Here is a 9973-nt window from a genome sequence, read left to right on the forward strand (position 1 = left end):
TTTCATGTACTGATAATTTATAATTTAAATGTTATTCAACAAATTGCTGGGAATAAAATTAAAAAGTATCCGCAAAAGAAAATTAATTACAGGAAAAAAAAATATTTAAAATAAAATCGGAAAGCCGGAAAGATTGCGTGACCACAAGAAATGGTTAGTTTGTATTTTATGGGTTTTTCATACACGGAAATAATTTACTACGATAATTTGCCGGAGGTGTTTAAACACTTTTTGCCTTTTTATGATTTCCTTTTCTCCACAATTTGAGTGAAAAATGTACCTCTGTGCGAGCTTTGTATGCAAAATTTTCGAAATAAAGATTTGTCAAAAATAAGATTTCAGATTGCTCCTTAATAACATGAAATGAAGTATCTTATACTTTGCTTGCACTTTCTTAGGCGTGAAACTAGGAAATATTAAGTATATTTCCGCGTAAAGTGGTGCATTTCACCAGCTTTTGAATTCGTCTCTCAAATTTGAACGCTAAAATAATACTTCTCATTACATAAATCACTCCAAGTTCAAATTACTTTTTGCCCTAATTTTTACTTACGGCCAGCTGACAATGTTAAAAAAACTAGTGACCTTAAACATCACGTCAAAAATGTACGAACTGCGCTACGTATTTAAGGTAATTGTCAAAATTAAATCAATGCACAAGCACCTACTGCTTTTAAAAATACAATTTTATTCCCTGCAATTATAATCGTAATGGAGTTTTTAGATTCTAGTTTTCGTTCGCACATTTTAAAACATGCTGGAAATATGAGCTGAAACGCAAAATTGTTTGTCATCTAACGTAAATTCATTTAGATTCTTAGTTAATTATCCGGTTTTGGTGCGCCAAATTTTTTACCTAAAGTCGGTATTACTATCGAAAATGAAGGAAGAGCAATGCAATTAATGTGACGTATTTTAGTTTTAGCTTTGGTAACGGTGTTTTTCTGTTGTTCGGAAAAACATTTTTTTTTTAAGTGGTTCCACGCTTTTATTATTTATGATCCACGTACAAAAAAATGAGAAATAAAGCAATTTACGTTGTGAATTTAATAAATCCAATTTGATTGCAGACGGTTTCTTTTCTTAAACTTAATATCATCCCGTCTCTGATCAAAATTGATAAAAAGATGGATGCTTTAAAATTAAAATTAGATTTGTTTTTTCTTTCCAAACTTGGAATTTTGAAAAATGAATTTTCTACGTTGCTTACCACGATGTTACCTTGGTGCTGATAATAATCACATTAATTTGGGTTAATTATATGGGCAGTATTGAAGAGCAACAAAAATGATTTAATGGTTTTACGAATCCTACATAAACGACAAAAAGTATCGAACTCAAGAGTCCTTGCTTTTTTCAATGTTCACTTATTGCAAAGGAAGAAGCCTTATGAATTTTCGTCTGATAAAAGTGTTTCCTACCTACTATTTGGATGATTTAAGGTAAATCAACATTTTAATAATTGAAAAGCCGTTGAACTTTTTAACTCAGGTCCTGATTTGAGAAGTCTTGATTTGATTGAGAGCTTCAAGAAAATTTTAAACAAAATAGTTCTCATTGCACGTTTCGTCGGGAAAATTTAAAAATTCTATGATCAAGTTCCGATTTTTAGATAAGTTTTAACATGTAATGATCCTAATTTTTTGTCATCCCGGAACAACGCTTGAAACTTTTCTACTAAAGTAATTACCGGTCGGACATACCAAGAACTAAATTCATAGATGTGAGAGGTATTTATGGGGGTGGAGGAGAAGGAAGGGGTAACTGCTGCCCTGCATATTTATATTATCTTTTGAAGGGAATTTTAGTAAATTCTGATACATTTATGGACATTGTTTCACATTTTTTTTGAAGTTTTGCCTTAAAAGGCTAAACGGGGTTTGTATGGTGTTTTTAATAATTTATAGGCTGACGCAGCGCTGGTTTAAATTTTTTTTTCTTCTTCTGTTGCTGAATACAACATCCTTAAAACTTTAAAGGAAGGTAAAAAAGGATCTGGTTGATTTATTTTTAACTTTATTATGGTTACCTACTGTCAATGATACAAAATATTTCAATTGTTATAATATGTCTCCTATTTTTCAAAAATTTTAAATAAATATAATATTTATATTTCCAAGCTTTTTTTTACATTGGTTTTTACCTTATTTGCGAGTGTTGATTGTTTCATCGAAGGAGAATCGCTTCTTTGGGCCAGCGAAGAAAGCGACAAAATCCATAACTCAAACTAACCATGTTCTCGTTTGTGGTTTATTATTGTTTCCGGAAACTTTTCTCTCATTGCTCCCAAAAAAATTCCGCCTTGAAACGCTGTCATTTTATGCCCAAAAACTCTGCTCGGAAACACACCACCGCCTACTCGAACGAGGTTTCCATGTTTTAATATGAATTTGTTTCATGGAAACTTAGACTCCTATAAGTGACACTCGCAGGTAAGCGACATTAATTCTACGTATTAAAAATTAAACTTGCATTCTAGTGAATATACTTTTAATATTTGCAGCTGTGTTTCTAAAATTTTAAAGATATGCAGTTGAATTTAAGACACATTGCTCTCTTTTGATGACTCGATAAAAGAATCAAACATATCAAAAACCCCTACTGTTGTGCCAAAAACATTTGAAAAAAGAATTGAACACTACAAAACTAGTTTTTTTTTGTTAACAAGATAATATCCGCGTGGGTTCTCGCATGATCCTAAAAATTCGAAAATTAAGTTGTATTTTTTAATTGCTTTACTTATTTCTTTATTGATTATTTTATTTTTATGTTCCTCTCAATATTAATTTTTAATTAAGAAATACCTTAATTAAAAACATATATCGACGGTGAAACTACCAAACCACGTATCTCGGTTTGCGACGTCGCAGACTTCCTGTCATACTTTATTTTTTAAATGAAAAACTACTTAACGTCCAGTCTTGAAAATTTCTATGATTTTTCCTCTTTGTGCGGAGAAAATTCTGTGAAAATTTCAAAGAATGATATTGATTTGGTCGACTTCAAAAAAATAAAATGCGAGCGTAGATTTTTAAACACCGCAAATACGAGATACGTGGTTTGGTAGTTTCACCGTCGATATGCCCACTCTCCTCTCATACACTAATTCACCTATAAGTTATTATTTAGTCGTTTTGTTTCGTGCGAATTTGAATAACTTATTCTTAAAAAGGAGGGTACCAGACTTACACCTAATGGAGTGCTGTATATCAACGTGCATTATCACTTTTCATGCTGGAACACTTATTTGGCAGCTAATTTGAACTTCGAGCTCAGTTGTGTAAAATCATTTGTTTATAGTGTCTAAAAATTACATGATCACTCAATCAGTTTGATGCACCAGTTATACATTAATATGAACGTATACACCTATTGTATACCTGCAGCATTTCCAATAAATCACAATAAGGAATAGCAATTATTGGGTCCTGTTGGCGTCATAAAAACAGCGCGCCTGTAGGTCTCTACTCTTTTTCGTAAGCTATTATAGCTAGCCACGCAAATTTTCAGTTTGATGTACTGTCTGAAATTAATTTGACTGGCAAGTTTTAGTGAAAGGTACCTATCGGTCACTGTAAAAATTAAGCTCAAGCTATCGAATTTTCGTCACGAGGGATTACAGTATGCAATAACACATAGCCACCTCACAAAAAGTGATTAGGAAGGGGGTGCGGAGCGAATGCCATAAATTATTTTTAGTTTCAGTTTTGCGAAGACTTGGTTCGATGCATGGCGAATCTTATCAAAGGCACTGTGAAAGTTTAAGATTCCTCAAGCGTCAGTAAATCGGTATGCGTTTCAGGACCGTTCCCACGAGAACGTATAGAGTATGAAGTATGAAAGTCACCAAAAAATCATAGATGTAGAACATACCGTGCAAAAACTGGGGCAAGTAACGTGGGTTCCTGATAAGAGTACGTATCGTTGACCTCCAAAAACAAACTGCTGGCGACTGGAACTAAACTGTTAGGTAATTCTCACTTCACGGGACAAACAACAAATTCGCAAAAAAACAACTAATCCGTCATGAATGAAAAAGCACCAAAATCACAGAAATCGTCCATAAACAAACAAATCGATCTCGAACCCTTATCACTGAACAAGGAGTCACCAATTCGAAAATCGAAACCGAGGACACCGCCGCGCAAAATAAAAAGGGGGAAAAAACCGGGAGTCGATCAATTTTTCGAGATGAAATTCACCGCGCTGGGGGACATAATTTATGGAGCACTTGGGACAGTTAATCCTCAACTGGAGCCGGGGGGCATCAAAAAACTGGACACCTCGGACACAACTGGACGCGAACAGAGACGAACATCGCGAATCACAACCGAGCCTGGACCGCGAACGAGGCGACTGCCAAAAAGGATAATTTTCGGGCAATTTGTCGAATGGAAAATCCGTCTAATTGATTGAAAGGAAGGATTATCCGGACAATATTCCTCACGCCGCGCGCGGTTCTCGTCGTTCGGAGGCCTTTTGGCCGAGCTTCGCGGGGCGGCCGCTAGGGAGCGCGGCAGGCGCGACGAGTTCGCGGCCGAACAAGATGGCCGCACAACTCGTCTCCGATTGGCTCTCCGCGATCTTCGGAGGGGAGAGTAATTTATTCGAGTGCGCCCCGGCTCCTGCGTTCGTGTTCCCGTTCCTGGCGTTGGTCCGCTCCTGCTCCTGTCCCGTCTGAAATGTTACTTCAGCCCGGGACCCAGTGCTTCCCTGCATTCGCGACCGAGCCCACCAGTTCCACCGAGTTTAATCATTAATTCATTCCGATTTTTCCCCCTTTTGTTTTTATCCCTCGCTCCATATCGAGTTCCCTTTGTTTTTACTGCGCTTCCAGCCCTCGACAAAAGTTGCCCCTTTCCTAAATGGCCACTTCTCTGATTTTTTCTTTTCTTTTCCGTTGAAAGATGACACACGAATAAAATCCGATGTTCCTCTGGTGAGAAGTACGTGTGTCAGTCATAAAAAAGACGTAGAGGTCGGTGCTCTAATAAAAATTTTGGAGTGAATGAAATCCGGGGCTTATTTCATTCCGGAGCGGAGCGTTTTTGGCCCCCAAATTCCTGGAGTGATATGGGTGCAAAGCAGTAACTACTCTCTTGGTGGAGTGAACTCCGCTCTTGCAAAGTGGAATGGGGCGGCAGCGAGGCATAGTTGCTGGATTTTAGAGTAGTTATTCTTTCGTAAAAGGAGGGTTATCGATAAGGACTGTTTTTTGGTATACCCTTGCTATATTTCCTCAACTCTACAATTTTTTGTTCGTTGAAGGAGACATACTTTATACTTTACGAAATGCATTTTGGTTTGGTCATTTCAGGTCTAATACTGGCCTAAACATGGGTCTTTGACGACAAATGCGGGTTTTTTGGTATTCAGCTGCTAACCCCTAAAATTCGCTTTATTCGCCAAAATCGGCCCTCAGCCCCACATTAGCTGGTGTTAAACCCGAAAAGAGATCGAATATGACCAAATCATATGCATTTTGTAAATCTTCCATTAAAAAAAAAAAATTGTAGAATTGAAGAAATTCAGGGTGGGTCCAAAAACGGCCCTTATCGATACCCCTCCTTTTGTGAAAGAACCAAAGTTAAAAAATCATTTAGAAGGAAAAGCTGATCGAAATCCTTCATCGAATCTTTAATGCACAAATACGAATATTAATTACCTACATACTAAGGGGTCGTCCAAAAAATATGTGACGCTCTGAACGGGGTTGGGCGAGGAGGTCGTTATTACATGTCACACGATAGAAATTTACGCCAAGGAAAGCATGACGGGGGAGTAAAAAAACCGAAATTTAGCGTTACGTATTTTATTAACGGCCCCTTAAATACTCCTCTGATACCTGAATGATTATTGATGCTTTAAAGGCAAATACATTTCATGTGCTTGTATTTTGTAAATCTTTTAAAACAATTTACTTGTATTTGCATTAAAAGAAACCTTATTTTGAGAAAGAATAATCCTCTAAGTGAATTAAATTTCTAATTTAAATCGAAAAACTTCTTTTAAAGTAAAAACAAACCTTTGAGCTAGAAATTACACGTTTTTAATTCATTTCATCCTAATTAAAAAATTCTTTGACGATTTTTTATATGACTGTTGACTACAATCGGAGCACTTTAATTTTCAATTTGCAGCCTGGCACGGAAAAATTGATTTTATACCCCAAAATCGGTCGAACAATCTCACGCATGTGACAACCCTGAATGTTGTGACCCGAGTTTTGGACCATTTTATATAAGTCCTTGCAGTGATCTCATTCAAAATATCACCCTCCATCCCTGTATTTGTGTTGGTGTCTCGTCTAATACGTTTATCATGCAGCGAAAGAGCGTGTCGTTATTTCACTCAGCCTCTCTCCGCCCCTTCAACACTCAAAAGATACATCCAGAACTTCTGCGTTCTTTGCCAAAAGCTTGATTATACAAGTTATAGGGTACGGAATGAATAGGCTGTTCACTAAAAAAATAGATAACAGTCTAATTTACGTTGTATAAGGCGATATTAGCAAACGACATTTCTCCCGCTTAGCTGCGTTATCAGCGCCCGCCAAAATTTCGTCTCAAACGGGTCTCATTTTTACAATTGAAACATATGAAAAAGTTTGAAACCATGCTAAACGCATGCGTTTTTTTCAACACCAAAATCTTGGTCATAAGGGATGCTGGACATAATATGATATACTACAAGGAAAATCATAAGGTTCCAAGTATCTATCGTCTCCTGGCGCGCGAGATGGGAGGTTGAAAATAACTTCTGTAAGTTGTTATCGATGCAAAACAGATATGGGGCATTAAAATTTAATCATCTAAATGCAGTGGAACATTTAAATGGCGGTCTGAGCGAATGCAGGTTTCGGGGGTGAAAGTAATTGTGACAGTAAGCGGATTTCACGTAGAGTATATCTAATTCATGTAAGAGGTAAAGAAAAAAGAAAGAAGAAGAGGATTTAACTGAACATAGTAGCACGTGCGTTTACGTGTTTTATTAGAGGAATACGTTCGAGAGTGCAAACGATGACAACACCTGCGGTGGCAATTATTCGTACTCTGCAGATGTCTGTGTTGCATGTACAAAAAAATGAAGGCGCGCTGCCTGCAAGCAACTTTTATTGCTGCTCTATGGGTGTCTGTATATTGCTAGGCAAAAAATGGAAGCGTCATGCTGCCGTTCTAAAGAAAAACGCCGTATGAGCCTTCAGGCGTTGCCAAATTTCCTTTAGTAAATCACGGATTCTCGAGAAAATTCGTAAAAATCTTTCTCCCACTTTTTCATATAATTTTTTTCGCAATTTCACTTAAAGTTTCTGGAAATTTCAAGGACAAATATTCATAGCTTTACGAAAAAATAAACATTTTATCGAAGGAAATTTGGCAACTCTCTAATGTTCATACGGCGTTTTTCTTTAGCATGATAGCATGACCCTCTTTTGCAGTTGCAGCAGTTGTGCGTAGCGCAACCTTGTTCATAATTTGCATTTAGGTTGCATAGGAGGAAAATTATATCTACGAATCCATGTAAGACGAAAGAATTTAGAACCACGCAGCCATTCTTGCAAATTGGGTATTAGGTTCCATTCGTTTAAATGCATGAAAAACAATGCTGATATCTGGTCGAGGCAGATTACCTGAATCGATTATTATTCATAGTATAGATTTAAATGTTAAAAATGATCTATTAAAATGTTTATTCCTCCGAAGGACCTACAAGCTTACCGAAATTATTTACTCCATTAGAACAGCCATGTTATCTCCCCTCTTTCCTCCTCACCGAAGAATGGTAACATGTAATATAGTTCGATAACAGTTGATGATAATAATCTGTATAATTCATTAGGAGTGGATGATAAAAACTTACCGGTGAAGATTGCATGGATTATGCAGTTGTTTATTATAAATACTCCGGTCAAATTCCAAAAACACCACCAGCGCACAACACTACACGCAACTTCACTGGAAAAACGACTTTTCACACAACTGTAATTTGGGGACTGATTTAAAATTTAAAAAGTCTGGTTTTCATTTCGGCTGAGCTCATCATGTGAATAGACCGAGGTTGATCGGATTTTTCACAAAAAATTAACCAATTGTCCTCAGAAATTTTCGTTGCGTAAGATTTCTAGATAGCCAACTATTTTCTCGAAATAATTTCGGGAGTTTTCCTCTTTGGCTGATTACCGCGTGGGCTTCGGCAAACACTGAAACCCCTGAGTGCTTGCACAGCGACTGTGAAACAAGTGCGCCTCGTAAACTTGGGCAAACGAGCCGAATGTTTGAATGAAAATTTTGCCGGCGGCTACAATCGATTGTTCAACCACAATTACTATGCTAATTAGCGAATTGCCAACAAACTTCGTAGTTTTCCTCCTGAATTTCAATGATTTTCAGATCCATATTTTTCTTGATCCTTTCCCATTTCTGAGGTCATGTTACTGTTATTCGTTTATTGTGAAATCGTACGCAAAATATCATTTCGAATTGCGTGATATACTTTATATTTGTATGCACTTGAAGCGTAATTCAGATTGCGACGTAGAGAATCGTCCAGAATGTTGTTGGAAAAAAAAAAAAAAAAAAAAAAAAAAAAAACCATGAACAACGCTGTCCCGATAGGATTCCAAAAGTAATCGGATGAGAAAAATATTAACAGGGTGTTCCTGTAGAGGCCCTGAAAAATTATCCGTAAACAGAGCCTTAAATTTTGACAAAAAAAATTGTGAAAAGAGGCTTTTTTAAGTTAAATATTTTAATTAGGAAAGGTGCATGCAAACTCCGTAAGTGTAAGCCACGTTCTTAGACGCTCAGCACTATTATAAAGATACTGATTTTCTAGCCTATTTTCAGAAAGTTACAAGCAGTGAGCTTGCTTCATGCACGTAAGTACATAGTGAGTAGAGAAAAAAATTGAGCCCATCCCGGACTCGTAAACTTAAAGCTCACTCGCAGATAATTGAAATTGACATTCATCGAACTACAACTAATGGAACTTATGGAACTACAACTGACATAAATTGACTGATTTTCTAGACGCAAGATTGTCAACAGTTACTGTCTACCCTCAGAGATAAAAATTATACATCGGTCATTTTCTCAAGTTAATTTTGGTAGTTCACATTGCACACACGGGGTCGGACCGCGGAGCAGTCAGTCGGGGTTACAGCAAAACAAATCTTAACTGTAACCTAGAACTTACTTTAGAACCTACCATCAAAACGAAGTTTAATTAAAACCACCTCAAAAATTTGCAAGTGCAAAAATTTCCTTCAAAGCGTTAAATATGCAATTCCACGACAGTTGTGTTTGAATAGTTGTCACTTGCGATCTAATAGGCGCCTGGCAGAGCATTCCCAAACAAGTATAAGGATCCTAGCAGTGTCTAAGAAAATGTGTCACAAACATTGAAATTTCATCTTACTTTATCAACACAATTATTTATTATTTCCAGTATTTTAAACACTTTTTTTTACCCTGTCTCTTAACTAAGGCATTCATGGAAACACTTTTTTGTTTGATCATCAGCATTATCTTGTTTTATTTTTTCCTGCGATTCTAAGGTACTCAGATGAAGGCTCTGAAAATTACCGGAGCAGAATGTGCAATCCACGTCAAATAGTAAAGAAATGAAAATTTAATTAAATTTAATTTACGAAGATTTTTCTCTTTCTGACTAGCCTTTTGCCTCGTTATTTAGACAAACTTCACTACGTGGGTGCTAGAGGGTTGATCAATTAAATTTCAACTCTGTTGCATAAAAAACTTCGGATTTCTTTGAATTGCGTAAAATTGCAAAAGGATTTTGTCCAATTGTTAGTCGAAAATTTGGAAAAATTTCGTGCATCCATAGCTTTCCACGTGAATTCTTGATAAGAGAAAACATACTTTCGTGCAATCCTCTGCCTCTGTCTAGTCACCGATTACGATACAACAGTTGAAAAACCAACGGAAAAGAGAAGTCCTTTGCGACTATAATC

The 9973-nt window shown here is 36.6% G+C and overlaps 1 protein-coding gene across 1 annotated transcript in view; it reads right to left on the reverse strand.

The window, feature by feature from the left end:
- Positions 1–8546, reverse strand: part of LOC109041035 (uncharacterized) — a 176321-nt gene extending 167775 nt beyond the window's left edge. Inside the window, exon 1 of the mRNA XM_019057195.2 lies at positions 3874–8546. The gene's annotated coding sequence lies outside the window, so the exon portion shown is untranslated. The remainder of the gene's footprint in view (positions 1–3873) is intronic.
- Positions 8547–9973: the final 1427 nt, after the last annotated feature.

The sequence above is a fragment of the Bemisia tabaci genome, chromosome 1 (genome assembly GCF_918797505.1).
Source record: "Bemisia tabaci chromosome 1, PGI_BMITA_v3".
Classification (NCBI taxonomy): Eukaryota; Metazoa; Arthropoda; class Insecta; order Hemiptera; family Aleyrodidae; genus Bemisia; species Bemisia tabaci.